Source organism: Lampetra fluviatilis, chromosome 69, assembly GCF_964198595.1.
Source record: "Lampetra fluviatilis chromosome 69, kcLamFluv1.1, whole genome shotgun sequence".
NCBI classification, from domain to species: Eukaryota; Metazoa; Chordata; class Hyperoartia; order Petromyzontiformes; family Petromyzontidae; genus Lampetra; species Lampetra fluviatilis.
This window is the reverse complement of record NC_136343.1, coordinates 1490584-1504575: the sequence shown is the minus strand read 5'-3', so window position 1 is coordinate 1504575 and position 13992 is coordinate 1490584. Positions and strand designations below refer to the sequence as shown.

General features: G+C 52.8%; 1 pseudogene; it reads right to left on the bottom strand.

Annotated features, from left to right (window-relative positions):
- LOC144952664 (E3 ubiquitin-protein ligase TRIM62-like) overlaps positions 1–13992 on the bottom strand; it is a 262485-nt pseudogene that overhangs the window by 240167 nt on the left and 8326 nt on the right.

The window sequence follows — 13992 nt, the reverse complement described above, 5'->3', positions numbered from 1 at the left end:
CCGCTCGGCTCAAGTCCAACGTCAAAGAGCAAGTGGTAGAGCAGGAATGACGAACGGGCGCTCAATTGCTCCTTTAAGTCCTCATCCAGTTAGCACACCAGGTAACACTCAGTGTGGCAGGCGCCGAAGATCTGTGACGAGAAGGAGAATCCAATCCCCTGAGGCACAGCACAACAACGCACATCCGCATGTCGTACACGACAGCCACCCGGCCCCAGGGTAGTGGAGATGATGTAAATCCGGCCCGCTTAAGAAAACCCCAATAAATACCCAAAATAGACGCGATGGATGCCCCAGTATTTACATTTTAACAACAATATTATTTACACGTGACAACAACAACAACAAAAAAATTCCTGCTCTTGCCCACCAGCAGTCCTCCCTTGAGGACCAGCACAGACATCGCACGTACACAGCATGTACCAACGGTCACTCTCAACAAAGCCCTCAGTCGCACACCCTCGCGTGGAGAGAACCACGCTCCCCAGCGGTAACGTTTAACTCGTCCTAACCCTCACCGTGGTCGTCAAACCACAGCAACATGCACTGACCATACTCTCGGCTAGTGCAATTTCGGGGATGAGCAGCAACTTGGCCATGCTCCTCCCTTACTATCCTATCAGCGATGGACACACACCAGCATCTTATAGTCTGACGCTTTATAGCCCAGGGAAGGTTCATCCCCCGGCAATGCCAGACCCCATCGACCCCCCCCCCCCCCCCACGGGGCAATGTTCTCTTATAGATTCAATAACGCCCTAACCCAGAGCGGAACAAGTCCGCGGCCCTTCCAGCTGGAGGACCCACAAAGAGAATCCCCGTTCCATGCCAGCCAGGTCACCCCATTCGCTGACACGTAACGGAACCTCTACTCCAAATCCCGTGAGCCCCCGGCACACCAGGTTCAGTCTGCCACCGCACAACTGAACCACGACTCCCTGAGCCATATGAGCACACGGCCCATTAGTTTGAGACATACCATGGAGCGTTTCGCCTCCGGGCTGTCAGGTCAGCCATCAGCCATAGGCCGATGTGACCACAACTCGTGCATCACCCAATCAACAATGGCAGGCATATACAGATGGAATCACCCCGCGGCACCTCCAGATGGCAGCGCACGGCCGCCTCTCCGCCGCGATGTTGAAGATGGCGGCGTCTTCCCGCCGCGGTGAAGACAAGATGGCGGCTTCCCGCCATTTCGCCCCGACCACACCCAATATGGCGGCGCCCTGCCGCGTGTTGGAGAGGGCGGGAAGCGTGGGCCAGGCCCCAATGGCGGAAGGCGCAGCCCCACTCGGAGACTCACCGCTTCCAGGCCCGCCGCGTGGCCGATCCGGCCTCGTCGCCGGCGCAACCAAGGTGACAAAATCCAGCAGAACGGCCTGCAGCGATTCAAGTTGGACCGCCACGTAGCCGCTGGAGGACGTGCGCCGGCGGCCATTTCTTCGTCGTCGGAAGACGTAACAAGTGGGTTACGCTTTTTCAAGTTCTCGGCCGTCTTCCTCGATGTTATTTTGCCTTGAAAAAGTCCACTCTGACACCAATGTAATAAAGGACTCCGTGACACGATGTTGATCTCCGTCGGTCCTTTATTTGTGTTCGTCTTCCGCTCACCCCGCTGGCCTCCTCCTCGGTCCAGCGTCGTCTCTCCTTGCGCCCCGCGCACTCTGCAGCTACCCTGCTGCCCCCTATGCAGCCCCACTGCTGGTCCGCTAGGCAGCTACTCTGCTGCCGTGTGCAACCTCGCACCCTCTGCTAGCCTCCGCTAGTCTGCAGCTACTCTGCTGCCCTGTGCAACCTCGCACCCTCTGCTAGCCTCCGCTAGCTCTGCAGCTACTCGGCTGCTCCATGCAACCCCTGCACGCCCTGTGCGCCCCGCGCACTCTGCTCTCTCCTCACCCTGCTGGCTGGCGCCGTCATGAGCCCCTCAGCCACCAGGCTGAGGCACGGCGGCCACCCAATGTGGTCTCCCCTCTTCACTCCCTCGACTGCCCAGATGTCTTCCTGTCTCCCCGTTATAACTTCTCCCCCACGTAACTGTGACTCCTCCCTCTCCCATGTGACCCTGACTCCTCCCTCTCGGATCGTCACATCCAACCTGCCCATTTACGCTCGCATTACACATACATAGCAGGCGTGACCAAAAAGATCTCCAAAATTCGAAATTAACATAAGATCCAAGTCCGATTCAGTACAGTACATAAAATCCGTGATCTAATTCCATTTGTGAAAGATGTCATTCCTGACTTACAATACCCTGGAGTCTACAAACTGAGTTGCAGTTGTGGTGATTGCTACATTGGAGAAACGTCATATCTCTGATCGTGTCCGCGAGCACAAGTCAGATCTGAAACACGGCAAAACTGTGGGCTCTCATGAAATTGTCTTTTCAGAGACCAAGGTGCTCTGCAAACCTCCTGGCTACCATCAAAGGTTTGTACACGAAGCCATCCAAATATACAAACACAGACATAATTTCAACCGTGATGATGGGTACAAACTTAGTAATCATTGGAAAGATGTTATTAACCATGAAAAAAAGAGTTAACTACACATATTTGGACCATCTCATTTGACAGGCACTATTCAGTTATCGCATAGTTTCTTCTTTTTTCACACACTGGTTTTTTCTGCTTTAAGTTTTACCACACATATTTGGCAAATCTAGAATTAATCCCAGCAACGTAGCAAAGTGCTGTTTCATCTACATAACAAAGGCTCAGCCCCATTCACAATAATAATATCCAGGTGCCTGCCTTGGCTCCTCCCACCCTCAACCAGTATATATACAAGGACTGTTTTCTTGTAATTTCTCTTACTTGAAACAGCAATCGTGCTGTGACGGTTCCACCTGAAGACAGCAGCTTGTGTTGCCTCCGAAACGTCGTGATTTCTATTTTTATTTTATTAATTTAAATGTTTTACCTACGTGACTTTACCGAAAAAGCCTAAGAATATCAATCATTGCAGTTACGAAAGCTTCAAATCTAGAATTAACTCATTTGAGGTTGAGACTGCCTCGTAGAGTCCCAGGACTGGGTCAGATATCACCTGCCACTGATGTTAGTCATGGTGGGTAATTAAACCCAGGGAACTTGGGTTCGTAGTGCAGTGTGCTAACCACTATGCCACCACTCCCCCCACGCACAAATGCACAGACGCATTCACAGCCACACAATCCACCTCAACATTACAATTACCCCTGACTCTTAATGCTGATTATTTACCCAACAACGCCACACTTAGTCTCGTGGCTGTATTTAGTAGGGTCCTTGAATAGGCTGTGAACAAAGACAAAGATTCTCTGTGTAGCCTCAACAGACCATTGGGGCAAGTGCTGTTAGCGAGTGTCTATGAAGACCAGCACGGCACACGAGGTGGGTGGCCAGCACCACGCCCGACCACCTTTGTCTCCCTCGTGGCGATGTTTACACACAACACCAGGTAATCATTTGAGGTTGAGTCGACCTCGTGCACACATATACACGGTAATAATGTATTGTGAAGTTGGCTCCATCACCCATGTTTCACACTGCAGAACTCACACAGGAGTTTGGCCACAGTTCCCTCGGTGCCTTTAAGTGAGGCAATGTCCTCTTGGCTGGGAGCTGAGGGTGGAGCTTCTCTATGCCACCCTCTCCTGTGAAAGCAGATCAGACACGGCCATCACTCACAGGATCATCACAGCTCCATCACATAGACACACATCACACAAAGCATCACGACTCATATCACAATCATTCACAGCATCACCACATACAGCATGGACACTCGCAGCATCACAATCAGCACCACCACTCACATCATCATCACACACACAGCATCCCCACACAAAGCCAGTGTCTCACTGCCCGCACCCCACACTCAGTCCCATGTTGTCGTGTGTCGAGTCATGAGTGATAGTGGTCTTGTACCTGCACGTCTCCTCCAGGTGCCCCTATGGGAGAGAGAGAGAGAGAGGTGCATGACTGTGACTCTGCCTCCATTCCCATGGGATCAGTGGATTTCCCACTCCAACACCGCGGGTGGAATTTACACCACAAAGTCTTAGCTTATGACCTCATGAACATCAACACTGACTTACATTGCAAACATCGTCGTGAGTGGGGATGACGGCACGCAAGGACCGGGCAAAATTTCCGGCCGTGCGTGACAAAGCGCAGTCGATGTGAAAACCTCATTCAGGAGCCTCAACTCTGACGCTGCCGAGGGCTATGTGCAAATAGCGACACCGGAGACTCATCGCTCACCTGCAGGAAGGCGAGCGAGTCCCTCTCCTGCGCTAGGCCCTCTAGACGAGTGGCTGCTGCCTGGAGCTCGCCGATCTCGCGCTGGTAGTGAGCGATGTTCTTCTCGATCTGGGTCAGCAGCTCGCGCTCCTTCTTGGCCGCACGAGCCAGAGCCGCCTTCTCGTCCTCGTCCAGAGCTGCTCTCAAGCGGGCGAAATCGCCATTGATTCGCTGCCTCACCCCGGTCATCGATCCCTGGCAGGGCGTGTGGTTTGTTTTTATTAATTAATTAAAGGAGGAGTTAATCTCGCAATGGTTGATCTATGTCTTAGGGAGGTGTCGTTTACACCACTCTTTCCTGAATCATGAATGGAAAAGCGACTGTGGCCACACAACGCAAACTCTGGGCAATAAAGTAAACCTATAGAGACCCATAGATATACCTCACGATCCATGTAAATACATAGAGACTCAGATATAGAGACCCATAGAGAAACACAGAGACACATGAAGACAAATAGAGACACATAGAGACCTATTTGAGTCAATATAGTGCAGTTGTGACTGGCCATACAATCCAAACTATGGATTGCATACTAATCCCATGGCAACACTCATAGATACATAAAGACCCATCGTGACCCGTAGAGATGCATTAACATCAATCCACACTCTTGCCACTGTGGCCATGCAACCTACACTAGGGGAGACGTTTTGACCTGTAACCCCGGTGACCTGATGGAGGATGAACCCCTCCTGTGCATCACGGCCTCGGTAGCCAATGAACAATACAATTGTCAATCTTGATTTGTCACCTATCAACCCTGCAAATAACAGGACTCAATCGCAAATATTACATCAGAAATATGAGGAAAAAAAGGAATTTAAATTATAATTAAATATGAACCCCATTTTTTCGTAGAGTTGCGCAAGATGTGTGTAATGCGAGCAGAGTGACAAAGCAAAAGGCCATAATTGAAGATGCCTGATCAGCAACGCTTCCAAGCTGTATTCCTACCACAAAACAAGCCCAGCTGGGACTGGACACGAGAGCTGGGTTTCGTGACTGGGTAGTGATAAGATCGGTGCACCGGTGAGAACTGGACATGCAACTTGGTGACCTAACCTCGAAGTGTCTCTGTGCTGTCGAATACTCCTTTTAAATTAAAATTAACTTTAATGCTCACATAGCACATTTCAATATACTGAATGGGAGTGTACTACGTGAATAGGTTACGTGAATATGCACATCGTATAAAGCACACTGCGTGCATTCAGTGTATTGTGCGGTTGTGGCTTTACAGATATTACTCATTACTTTGCCATCGCAGGGAGTTGATCTCCGGTGACTTTGGTTCATAGCACAATGCGATACATATTGTAAACATATATATAACGTGAACCCTGCCACCAATGTACTGGATAACAGGTATGTGCCACCTCATCTGGCCAGAATAGATATATAACAGAAGATGAAGTGGCAGTTCACATGGTGATATCAGGCTCCCATCCTAAGAATGTGGAATTTCCACGACTGATTCAGTTCCTCATTGCAGATGAGAACCACTTATTTGCTTGTCCTGGGTATTGAGGCGCATTGACCGTTGTGTCTTTAGTCCCACGATGTGTTCGGAGCCAATGGAAGTCCACGTGAATGAATGGAGTTGTCCTCCATCACAAACCCTACTCAGGGTCGAGTTACGAGGTCACAGGGTCTGGTACAGACGCGGTTACCTGCACGTCCCTGAGTGCGGCCTCCATCCGCTTTATGGACTCCTCCGCCTCCCTCCTCTTCTCCTCCACCACCCGCATCTCCTCTCCCACTTGTTTCTGTGAGAGACGTCACCAGGGGAGACTCCACTCACTCTCTGAGCGCCCCCTCTCACCCCTGCTCCACACTGACCCCTCCACAGTGACGGTCCCATCTCCAGGCTGCAGCGGCCCCTGTGCAGCAATGGAGGCTGGGGGAGTGAGCCTGCAGGAAACCGATTTCACGAGGAGCTCACACGCCTCCTGGAGCATTTTGCGTTTAGTTGCCATTCCCCCGCACCTCTGATAAGCACGGTTGGATACGTTTGGTGCAAAAGAAGTTCAGCATACGTATAGCTGGGCTCACATAGCACGCGCAGGAGCCTAAGCCTGTGGACCCAATCACTCTCCACTGCTACCTGAGTCATGGGCAGGGCTACCTGAGCAGTGGGTGGGTCTCTGAGTAGATGGTAGGGTTCTGAGAAGTGGGTGGAAAAGGCGCCACGAGATGTTAATCTGCCTTGCCTGGTATACAGGAGGTCGTGGTTTCGATCCCACCCTGACACATGTATACGTGGAGTTTGTTCTCCCCATGGTCGCATGGATTTTTGTCCGGGTCCTCCTGTTTTCCCTCTACATACGTGCGTTTATTGTGTTTGGCTGCTATGATTTTCGACTTCATAAGCTACTTCTTTGAGCTGTCATTTTTGGACAGGTTTGCCTCTGAAAAAGACCTATATAGCTCAGTGAGCTTCACTTAGTATAATAAAACAAGTTTTAGTTTAGTTTTAATCAACAGGCCTATGTCACTGTTTAGTGTCGGAGAAATTAGGTAGAGAGAATCTTGATGAAAATACAAGTATGGTCACGAATTACTTGGTCTGTAGAGTGCGGCGCTAAACTGGCACAGACCGGCACGAGGCTGGCAAGCAGTGAGCACTGCAGCTCACGCAGTCCCAGTCGTTTTACATTTCGTTTACATTTTAGTGAATGCTCCTCTCTACCTTAGACTGCTTTTGTATTCGAACCACGGTCTATGCACTCACGTCATTTTGAGAACACATTGTACGCATTAAAGTCCTTCAGTTTTATAAAAATATACGAAGAACACATTTATATATTTGTCATATAACAGGATTGATCATAACATGTGGTTGTATTATTTCTAAACTATGATAACCTCAGCATACTTTATATTAAACCAACGTTCAATTTTTAAGAAACAATTGGCAGCTGAGAAAGGAATGATATAATATTTAGTTGGATATTATTGTTCAGATCGTACTGGGATTTTATGACTTCACACAGGAGAGGATCCCTCTCACACACGCAGACCGTCTCACCTCCTGTGTCTTGTGCTCATCCTCCAGCGTAGCCATATCGTGACCCTTGTGTTCTCCTGTGATGATGCAGGTTGTGCAGACCAAGCTCTCGTCCTGTCGGCAGTAATACTTGATCTTCTTATTGTGTGGCTTGCATTTGCGCTCCTCAGGATTCGTGCCTGGATCCACCAGAACGTGGTCCCTGAACTTCGGGTTCTCCTGATGAGGCTTTACATGAGTCACACAGTAGGAGGTATCACACTTGAGGCAGGTCTTGGAGGCAGTGGTCGTGTCATTGTTGCAGAAGTCACAAGACCGCGGTGGCCATATTATTTGCGGCACTGCGCTGCTCCACCAGGTTGGTGAGCGTGAAGTTCTTGCTCAGCTGGGGCCTCTGAGGGAAGGTCACTCGGCACTGTGGGCCTCAAGCGCCCTACACGCACCTGAGGCAGAACGGGTGGCCGCAGCTCAGCGTGCAGGGGAAGCGGAAGGCGTCCAGGCAGATGGGGCAGGTCAACTCCCCTGAAGCCTCGCTATCACTGGGACCCGCACTCTCTATGGCCCTGTGGCTTTGCTCAGAGACGGCGCTGGCTGTAGCTCAGGCAGTATCTGGCTGTAGCTCAGGCAGTCTGTGGCAGTAGCTCAGGCAGTCTCTGACTGTTGTTTAGGCGGTCTCTGGCTGTAGCTATGGCAGCTTCTTGCTGTAGCTCAGGCAATCTCTGCCTGTAGCTCCGGTAGTCTGGCTTTAGCTACGGCAGTATCGAGCTATAGCTCATGCAGTCTCTGTTTGTAGCTCCGGCTGGCGACATCTGAGACACTAAACCAGGAACAAGCCACCTAAATGTGAGGCAGGTTAAAGTACAAAGTCTTTCAGTTTGATTTGCATAACATGAGGCACACCCTGGAATGTGTTGACTTGATGACCGGGCAGAGATGTCTCGGCGCCAGAGGTAACTAGATAAAGGGTCAGCTCACCTCATCTCAAATCACCTCATCTCAACTATCCTCTTGTCAATTCAGCTCACGTCAACACACTTCTGTGAAGGTTGGTCCATCTTGGACCTATGCAAATTCCCTCTTCTTGTCCACACATGCTCTCACAAGCAACAGCTACCCTCCAATTACACAAACTCCCGAGCCCCACCGTCATGCTGAGATAACGTAGGTTGTCCCTTAATAAAGTTTAACTCACCTATCAAGCTCCAAATAATTGTGACGCAAAAGCCTCAAATCTCACAACAGTTGAACACCAATAAATCCCGGCGCGTCTCGTGCAGACAGTCCTGAAAGAACGTCGGAGTTTCAGTTGAAAAAGTCTTTCAATTGAAAAGTCCGGTCACAAACAGGTCTATAGGGTTCACGAAGTTTGTCCAAAACATTGGCCACGAAAAATGAGCCTGGCAAGGTGTACAGCCAGGGACTCGCCACTCAAAGCAGGTGGCCTCCATGGGCACTGCAGATGTCATAATAGTTTTTTTACCCTTCTATCTGGCAACAAAACTGACACCTTTATTACAAGGAGTCATGTTTACATAGACCACAATACCTGTAGTCATAATGCAAACAAAAAACATAACTTTGATAATGTGCACTGTTCTTGAAGTTGATTGGTCCACACCAGAGACAGCTTTCCTTAGAGCCTAGTCTCACATGGGTTGGACCAGATGACGCCAAAAGGCGCATAACTCAAAGACAATGCACCATCAGAGTATGAGAGCTCGGGGTAAGCATTTACACCATTGGAACCTCATTTGCCAGTCAAAAATATGATAATTGTATTTTTACCCTTCTATCTGTAATGCGAGCGTAAATGGCCTCGCGGATATGACGTAACAGGGGGGAGGAGTTGGGTCACGTGGGGAGAAGGGAGAGCTCTTAAGGGCAGGAACCGGAAGGGCCGGGGGGAGAGTGTAAGAATAAAGACAGGAGGAGGCCACACAGGGCAGGAGGTAGAAAGTGGCGCGATCGCCACAGGTCGGGACTCGGCACCGTTGGCCAGCGGTGTCCGGGCACGGGGGAGACGGAGAGCAGCAGGGGGGCTGCAGAGAGAGCAGCCATGGGGCTGCAGGTCGGGGGCAGAGAGGCTGAGTGGAAAGCCAGCAGCGGAGCTGCATCGGGAGCCAGCAGCAAGACTGCGGGAGCGACGGCAGCAGAGGGGCTGCCGAGCGGGAGGTGGAGGAGACTCTGAGCGAGACGCCGTGCGGGCAAAGTTGTACGAACCACAATAAAGGACAACGGAGACAGACCCAGTGAAAGAGTCCTTTATTACACTGGTGTCAGAAGTGAAACGGCATGTCAAAACAGCTCAGAAGAAAGAATATCCCCGCACCATCGTCTGGTACATCTTCCGACGACGACGACCTTCCTCAGGCAGTGGAGCTGCCAACAATGGTGGAGGAAATCCTAGTGGGAACGAGTGGTGGGCCGGGAGTGCAAGATGTCGCCGCGTCGGTGGATCCGCCCGCACCGGAGGACGCTGACCAGCGATGGAGACAGATGGCGGCCCAGCTGGAGACTTTGAAGACCGTCTTGGCGCAACTGTGCGACCTCGTCACGCCGGCGACGGCGTCGGGGAGGCCCAGGGGTGATCGGCAGACCGCGGCCTTGCCTGGGCCGCCAGCGCCCTCTGCCACGAGGCGCGAGGACGCCATCTTGGGCGTGGCAGGGGAAGAACCGCGGGAAGCCGCCATCTTGCACCCTCCGCGGCGGGAAGTCGCCATCTTTGACACGTTGCGGTGCGACGCCATCTTGAATATGCCACGCGACGCGCCGTCTGCGGAGGATGGCGGAGCGAGGACCCGCAGTCATCACTTGACAACAGTTAAAGAATTTTCAATTGGAGGCGATTGGAGTGCATTCGCCTGCAGATTTTTAGCGGCGGTGCGCTCCGCCAGATGGACTGACGCAGAGGCCCTGGAAGTTCTGCCAACTCTTCTCGACGATGAGTCTGTCAGATTTTTCCGTTCCATCAAAGCCGAGAAAAAGAAGACACTGAGAGGGGTTTTTGACGAGATGGCGGAAGCGTACGAGCCACCGGATGACGCTCACCGACGATTCGTTCAGCGCCAGCGGGCACCCGAAGAGTCGCCAGTGGCATACAGGGGTGCTGTCTTGGAATTGGCCATGGCCGCATACCCTGAGACGGAGCCTGACCTACTGGAACCCCTGATTTTGGGCAAGATGCTTGAGCTGTCGAGAGATTTGGGGATCCCTATGCCGGTGTGCGGCCACGAGAAGCTGACGTCTCGGGCGGCTGCGAAGTGTTTGGATGCCCAGTTTAATCTGCGCCGTTGGAAGCAGGTGACAGCGTGGACGGGGGGGCCCATCGTGGAAGGGGATGCCATGGGTTGGGATCCCAAGAAGGCAGTGTACGTTCCTGACGGGGGGGCCCGCAGTAATTGACGGCCGCCTCTGCGCAGTGGCCGGCCCGCGGTGGACCGGGGCCGCGATCTGCGCCGCCGACGCGGGAGCGTCGAGATGGGGGGAGTGCGGTGCGTCGCAATGACGTCGAGTGCTTCCGCTGCGGTCGCAAAGGCCATTACGCCAGGGACTGCTGGGCCCGTATCCCGGGGCCGCCCCAGCAGGAGGCCTCGATCACAGACGTGCCGCGGAAGGACCCTCCTGGACAGGCAAGTCGGTGCGCACCAGACACTCGGCAAGGCTTGGCACCTCATTCATCACCGTTGCCGCGCGATCCGGGTGTCGTTAACAACGGGAGGCCACCGACTGGCCCATGTCGCTCGGTAACGCAGTGGCGTAAATTGGCACGGTGGGTTGTCGCGGCCGCTACTGGTTCGTCCACTGTGCCGGGTTCTATACAGGGGGTTGACGTGCGCATTTTAGTGGATTCCGGTGCGTCCGCGACGATTATATCTGATGTAATTTTACATCTGTTGGGCATCCCACCGGATGCAGTGCGCCCGGTTTACGATTCCTGCATTGCAGCGAACAGGGGAAGTATGGGCATTGTGGACCAGGTGGACGCCAATATATCCATCGGGGGGGTCTCGGACTCGGGAATTGTGTTGATCTCGAGGTCCCTTGCTGTTCCGTGTTTGTTGGGAACTGATTTTCTGGCCAAAATGCCCATTCTAATAAGAGTTAATCAAAATTGCATTGAATTACCGGGGGGTCAAAAAATTACATTTTTGCTGTCGCCCTGGGGGCGACCCGCTCTTGTCTGCCAGGTGCAGGCGCTATCCGATGTATCTGTGGACATTCCACCTGGCTCACAAATGCTTATCCCCTTGCGATATCGGAAACCGGTGCCTGGTCGGGAAGGAGCGCCTGGGGTTTTGTTATCGCCATCCGCAACCATAACGGGCGGCCATTTTTGCAGGTGCTTAATGGGAGTACGGAGAATGTTTGCGTGCCGGCCGGAACGGTCGTGGCCCATGCCACTACTGTGTTCACGGCCCAGGACCATCTGGCCCGCCGGGATATGGTTGCCGGAGTTTCTGGCCCTGTGGCCCCAGATGATCGCTGGATCGCTGAATTGTGCGGCGAAAATTCTTCCCTGACCGGGGAACAGCGATCCGCGCTTCGCGCGCTATTGTTGAGTTATTCCGATGTGTTTAGCTCCGACGATTTGGACTTGGGACGCACCTCCCTGCTTTCCCATCATATTGACATGGGGGACGCTGCTCCGATTCGGTTGAACTCGCATCGGATGAGCCCGGCGGAGCGAGACCATGTTCGTGGAGCAGTGGATGACATGCTGGCTACGGACATAATATCTCCGTCTAACAGGCCATGGGGCGCGCCTGTAGTCTTGGTCAAAAAGAAAGACGGGAAATTGCGATTTTGTGTCGATTTTCGCAAATTAAACAAAGTGTCCGTGGCGGATGCGTACCCCCTGCTGCGTATGGATGATTCCCTCGATGCCTTGTCGGGGGCAAAGTTCTTTTCGACGCTGGATCTCTATTCGGGATTCTGGCAAATTCCCCTCGATGAGTCCTCGCGGGAAAAGACTACTTTCCGTACGCCGCAGGGTCTATTTCAATTTAATTGTCTTTCGATCGGGTTCAATGCTGCCCCCGCCACATTTCAGAGGTTGATGGAACTGGTATTAATGGGGTTGCAGTGGGAGACATGTCTGATATATTTAGACGATATTATCGTCTTCAGCCGCACATTTGACGAACATTTACTGAGACTTGAGGCGGTGTTCGCCAGGATGCGCTCCGCCAATCTGAAATTTAAACCTAAGAAATGTCACCTACTGCAACGGTCCGTGCGCTATTTGGGACATATAGTCAGTACCGACGGGGTTGCCACGGATCCGGAAAAGACAGCGTGCGTCCGTGACTGGCCAACCCCGGCCACAGTGGGGGATGTGCGTCGCTTTTTGGGGTTTGCCTCATGTTACCGTAGATTCGTTCCCAATTTTGCAACGATCGTGAGGCCTCTGCACCTCCTTACGGGTAAAGGATGGAAATTCAGTTGGGGACCGCCAGAGGAGGCGGCGTTTAAGGGCCTGCGCGATCGGTTGGCAACGGCGCCGACGTTGGACTATCCCGATTTTGATCACCCTTTCATTCTGGACACGGACGCGAGTGACACGGGCATTGGGGCCGTGCTGTCACAGTTCAAAGGCGGTGTAGAACACGTGGTGGCATACGGTAGCCGTGTTTTGTCCCCCACCGAAACCCGCTACTGCATCACTCGCCGGGAACTTTTGGCTATTGTCTATTTCCTCCGCCAATTTCGGCCGTATCTCTACGGCCGTTCGTTTATTGTGCGCACGGATCATGCGGCTTTACAATATGCTCTGAAGGTAGACCAACCATCTGGCCAGCTGGCATGATGGTTGGACACTCTGCAGGAGTTTTCCTTCCAAATTCAACATCGGAAGGGGGCGCGTCACGCGAATGCGGACGCGCTCTCTAGGTTACCGCAGCGATCCCCTTGCGCTTGCGCGTCAGGGACGCATAGGTGTACGCCGATCCAGCAGCCCCCTTGGCCTATTGCGTTGGCGGTCGAGGTGCCTGAGGCTCCAGTGTGCCCCGGGACCGGCCGATGGGATTTTGAACCTTCCACGGGCTGTATGGATTCGTGAACAAATGCTTGACGACTCGTTGGGGACCCTGCGGAGTCGGGCTGCAAAGGGAGGGGGGGGACTGGTTTCCGGGGGGACGCCGGGGACCGCTCTCCACGACGGACTGCTGATGTGGAGGGAGGGGTTACAGGATCGCTGGCGTCTTGTTGTACCGGCGTCGTTACGGTACGAATTGGTTAGGACTCTGCATTGCGACACGCTGTTACACCTGGGGGTGCAGAAGACCTTATTGACGTTGCAGCGAGACTACTTCTGGCACGGCATGACGACGGATGTCGTCGGGCACGTTCATGCGTGTCCCGAATGTGCCCGGCGGAAGCCGCCTAAACACCCATATGTGCCGCCGATAGAGTCTATTCAAGTGTCTCGAGTTAACGAGTTGGTGGCGTTGGATATTTTGGGACCCTTCCTGCCATCCGCTAAGGGTAATAAATACTTGCTAGTTGGGGTGGAGTATCTCTCCCGCTGGCCGATGGCCTGGCCCTTGCCCGACCAGTCGGCGGCGTCCATTACGGACGCCTTTCTATTCGGATATGTCATGGACAAGGGGGCGCCGGAGAGGCTGCTCACGGATCAGGGCCGGAATTTTTGTTTGAAATTGTTGGGGGAGGTGTGCGCGGCTCTGGGAACTAAA